Here is a 5,165-nt window from a genome sequence, read left to right as displayed (position 1 = left end):
GAAGGGGAGGGGGAGTTTGAATAACAGAAATTTTCTGCCTCACAGTTGCAGAGGCCAGAAGTCTGAAACCCAGGTGTCAGCAAGGCCATGCTCCCTTGGAAGGTGCTGTGAAGGATCTGCTCTGGGCCTCTCTCCAAGCTTCCGCTGGTTCCTTGGCTCATGACAATGTAACTCCAGCCTTCGGGGGGTGTCTTCCCTGCCTGGAGAATGTGCCCACACTCTGCCTGTCTCTGTGTCCACATCTCCTTTAATAAGGACACCAGTTGTACAGGGTTAGAGCTCACCCAGATGATCTCATCTAAACCCAATACTTTGGCAACAACCCTATTTCCAAATAAGGTCACATCCTGCAGTGGGGGCGGTGGTGGGGGAGGGCCGTGGTTAGGAATTCCACATGTAAATTTTAGGGGGACACAATTCTGCCCATCACAGGGATATGAGCTGAAAGAATATCTTGGCCAAATTATTCCATCCCACCAGCATCAGGAGAAGGGAACCAAACTGTATCAGAGAGCTCCACAGGAAACCCAGTGTGGGAGTAAGGAGGCATTTCCCCACCAGCTCTGCAGTGAAGCAGATCTCCCTGGATGCTCTCCCCGTAGCAGCACAGCCCACGGCAGCCAGGACTGCAGGGTAAGTGGAAATCCAGGACCCCAAAGCCGGGCTGCCAGCTCCTCATCTAGACCTCTGTTCCTGCCTCTCAGCTACCCTTCCCTCCTGCCTGGGAGCCATGGATAAAAACAACTACCTGCTCTGTCTGGAAACCAACACCAGAGGCTGGTGATGTATTTTAAGAAATATATTTTATCCTTTCTTGATGATAAAAATAATGCATGCTCATTATAGCTCACTTGGAAATGACACAGAAGTTGAAAGCCCATAGGAAAATCGCCCCTAATTCTAAGACACAGTCAACCCATTAAATTTTGATTTCTCTTTCATCCATTTTTTTTCTTTTTCTATGCATATTTTACAGAATCTGGACCATGATCTCTATTTCGTTCTATGCTCTCATTTTTCACATAACATAATGTGAAATTTCCTGTTATTACAAATTATGCTTAAATATTCTTCCAAAAGCTGAAGAATATTGAGAAGGCCAAATAATAATAATACGGAGAAGCTGATATTTCTGCATTCCAGACACAGTTTTAAGCAATTTATATACATTTTCCCATTTAATCCTGACAAGAGCCCAACAAAGTGGGAATTATTTTCAATGATACAAATTGTTAAAAAATATTGAGGCTCAGAGTTTTAGTAATGTGTCTAACATCACACAATTATTAAACAGCCAAAGAGAGATTTATAGACAAGTTTGTTTAAGGCTACTTTCCTTGCTTCTGATTACTGTTTAATTTCTCTATTCTTGGATATGGGGCTTGTTTCCACATTTTTACTGTTATAAATACCGCAATGTACATCTTTGGACAGAACAGTTTTCCCCCAGATAAATTCACAGAACTGGAATTACTAGAAGATTTGAACATTCAAAAACCCACATTTTTTGTTACATTATCACTAATTTGCTTTCCAAGAAGGTTATGCCAACTTGCATTCCCTCGAGCACCATTCTTGTTTCTTTATGCCGAGCATTGGACAGTCAGTCTTACTAAGCATTCCTGCTATTTATGATAGCTGAAAACAGATTGGTTTTGCTTTTTATTTGCATTTTTTTTTTTTTTTTGGTTATTAAGTTACATGGTTTTTCATGTGTTTGAAGCCATTTATATTTTTTACTAATAGTCTGGGCCCATTTATCTGTTAAAGCTTTAGTATTCTGATGAGCCATAGGCAACTGACGTTTTTTTGTGGGTCAAAAACTTGTTGACTTTCAGCTCGAAGTTTTTTTCAAATGCATTAAGAATATTAATCTTTAGATATATTGGCCATAAATATTTTTGTTGATGTTTTGATATAGATGTTTTTATTTCCAAAATGAGCACCCAGTAATCTGGGAAGTATTTGAGTAATGAAAATAGCATGCTAATGAGTCCATAGACTGACTTTTTTTTTTTTTTTTTTTTTTTTTGGTTTAGCATCTTATTTGCATTTCCTTCTCTTCCTCCGCCCTCTCAGATCTGAGTCCAGAATGACATACCTGTATGAGGAAGATCACAGCTTGGCATCAACTTTAGAGACAGAATAGGAAATGTCCTTGAAAGAATTACAGGTGCCAGTTAAAATGAGAAAAAATAAATAAAAATTAAAAAATAAAAATAAAATGAGAAAAAAATAATGCATCTTCCCTATGGGCAATGACCTCTTAAAGGAAAAAATAAAAATGTAAACTGTAGCCTGAAAGCATGTGGAGGGATTACTTTTACTGTGGTAGCTTAGAGGCTCTTTAAGGGAAGAGTGATGGTGGTGTACGTGCAGAGATGCACCTTGCACGCCTGACAACTCCGAATGGGCTGTGTCTCATTCGTAGCCAAATGCAGAGAAAGCCAGACCATCTGGCTCTGCAACGATTTCATGTCTTCTCTTTCCTGTAGGTAGACAGAGAATCATTTGAAAGAAAACCTTCTTGGCTGCAGATTGCACACATATTTTTGAACATCTCAGAGTAAAAAGGAATGGTTCAAGTCACTTGTCAAATCTAAGCGGATGGTAAGAGAGACAGAAACACTGTTTCAACAGCCAGGAATCTTTGAAATCAAAGGTTACTGATAAGCATTTGCCTTTTAACATCTCCTGCTCAAGACCCTTTGTAGAAACAGTTTCTGTTTGCTTGTGTTCCTCTGGGGAAAGGGATAGCGTTGTATCGCAATCTTCTGCCTTGAGCCTCTGGTTTAAATGATTTACATCAACTCTCCCTTGGCCTTCAGTACTTTTTCATGTCAAGTACCGATGCCCTGACCCAAAGATGGGAAGCAAATCTTGGCTCCTCCTGTGTCCAAGCCTTTGATCAACCCGATGTATCTTGCTGCCTGCCTAAAGTGTAAATGAGATTATATTTTGTATTTACAGCGTGGCTCCTGGGAGGGTAGCTGAAGATATTACACACCGGGTGCCTGCAAAAACAATAAACCATTCTCCATGGGTGAGGATGACATTCCTGACCCGCCCTCGGTGAGGAGGAGCTTACAGTTGCTTTCCCTGGGGAGAGCACCACTCCCGTCACCTGGTTGCCATTTGTCGCCAGCCCGCCGGGTTGGGGGCGCAGCTAAGTGAAGAGAACAAAGTTTGCCTCTGTGCAAAGCTAACTGACCCATTCACCAATCCCACCAATCACACTCCTGACGTCAGTCTTCCTGGCAGGAGCCACAGACCCACACGTCTAACTGCTCCATAGGAACCAATACGTCTGCAAATAGACTTCTGCCCCCCAGAGCAGGCCTGCTCTGGGGGGCTGGAGTCTGTGCACAGAGCTCTGCCCCCTGTCACCGCCCCCTGCACCCTGGGCCTCTCCTTGTGAAGATGGCTTACACACGCGTCCCAGATGTTCCCTGTAACCGAGAGCCCTGGAAACGGCTGCGTAAAAACACATGGGCTTGCTAAGGGCCGGACTGGAACGTCACCAAATGGTCCCGGGCTGTGGTCTGATTACTGGGCAGTTGAAGACCCAACCCTGTTTTCTCCTCTCTGAGCTGTGATGGGGCATGATTCTAACAGCTGCGGTTGTAGTGAGGGTTTCTTGTAAATACCGTGGATATAATGGTCATAGTACCACAGGAACGTTAATGTTTTTTTTTTGTTGTTGTTTTGTTTTTTGTTTTGTTTTGTTCTGTTTTGTTTTTAAAGAGAGCAAGAAGAACACAGAGAGGAGGAAGCCGATTTGATAGCTGGTAATGAATATGTGGGAAATCTGATCATAGTTTTGGAATGATAATATGGTCTCCTCTTTGCTTTCCAGCAAAATTTATATATGTGTGCCCACCTGCCTCCCCCACCACCGGAGTGTAAAGCTCTCCCTTGGAAGAATGTCAATAGTGACAACGAGGTCAATCTATGCAGCTGTGGTGTAAATCTTCCCTGAAATCAACTGCACGGATGTGTTCGTCCTCCCTGGGGGCCTGCGACCGAATAATGCAGGCTGTGTGACTGTGTCCCTGACTGGCTCCCTGCCCCCCACCCCCTCTCGGTGCAAACCCGTCCGGCAAGCTGCCGTGTCGCTGGCATCCTCCAGGGGCTTAACCAGCAATAAGCCGTCTCCGCAGAGAAGGACATGTGACGGCTTCGAGCTCCATCATGTGACGTGCACTGGGCGTGAAGAGCAGTTGCTTCTCCTTGGCTTTGGAGACCCTCCCTATTCGGTCACAATCCTGCCTTCCAAAGACCCCTTCCCTCCACCAGTGTACCTGAGCCACCCCACCCCCTTCCAGCTTCCCAGACCCGCTGCGACCTCCTGCTGTAAACTTCCCTGTGATCTGAACCTCTTCTTCCCAGCCCTCTTCCCCATCCTTCAGTGCGTCTTCCTCACTGGTTAACTGAAGTGTCTGGCAGATAGGGGCTTCGAAAATGTTCGCTCACTGAAGGAGAGACGGCTTTAGCAGCCCAGTCTTTGAGTGTTTCATTTAGCTGTTTGCTCAACACGGCAGGATGGTTCCAGGCCAAGCCTCGGCCACCGTTGTTTTCTCTACCTGGGATGCCCTTACCTCTGCGCCACAATCCACATCCTATTTACCCTTCCTACTGGGCTCATTCTCCTCTCCAAGGCCACCCCTCTTGCCTAACCCATCAGATCCAGTGGGAGTTTTCCCCTTTTTTTTTTTTTTAAAGATTTTATTTATTTATTTGACAGACAGAGATCACAAGCAGGCAGAGGCAGGCAGAGAGAGAGGGAAGGGGAAGCAGTCTCCCCGCTGAATAGAGAGCCCAGTGCGGGGCTCGATCCCAGGACCCCAAGATCATGACCTGAGCAGAAGGCAGAAGCTTTAACCCACTGAGACACCCAGGCGCCCCAAGTTTTGCCTCTTCTAAATTCCTGGCGTTCTCATTGCTCAGGGACCTAGGCCTTAATCACATACTTCCCTGCAGGGAGACCTGAATTTTTCTGGGTTCCCTTATCAAATCTGTATCCACCTCCCCCAGTTCCTCAGGGTCCTGACAGTTGCTGAGCACAGACCAGCTGCTCAAACACGTCTGATGGCGATTGGGCACCTTTCTACCTCTCCAATTCCCCACATTCTGTCTGTCATTCAAAGTCCCCCTCAAGCCCAGTT

General features: G+C 45.3%; 1 long non-coding RNA gene across 4 annotated transcripts; it reads left to right on the top strand.

The window, feature by feature from the left end:
* The first annotated feature begins 367 nt into the window (after window positions 1-367).
* On the top strand, window positions 368-4,738 carry LOC116589090. 4 transcript variants are annotated; one of them, XR_004285191.1, is made up of 4 exons: window positions 368-780; window positions 2,080-2,173; window positions 2,496-2,610; window positions 3,857-4,738. It is a non-coding gene; the product is annotated as an uncharacterized LOC116589090 (long non-coding RNA). The 4 variants fall into 4 exon arrangements; XR_004285190.1 differs by having other exon boundaries at window positions 2,040-2,173; XR_004285193.1 differs by lacking the exon at window positions 2,080-2,173 and having other exon boundaries at window positions 368-633.
* Window positions 4,739-5,165: the final 427 nt, after the last annotated feature.

This window comes from Mustela erminea, chromosome 4, assembly GCF_009829155.1.
Source record: "Mustela erminea isolate mMusErm1 chromosome 4, mMusErm1.Pri, whole genome shotgun sequence".
Lineage (NCBI taxonomy): Eukaryota > Metazoa > Chordata > Mammalia > Carnivora > Mustelidae > Mustela > Mustela erminea.
Note: the sequence above shows the minus strand (reverse complement) of the source record. Positions and strands in the feature narration are given on the sequence as shown.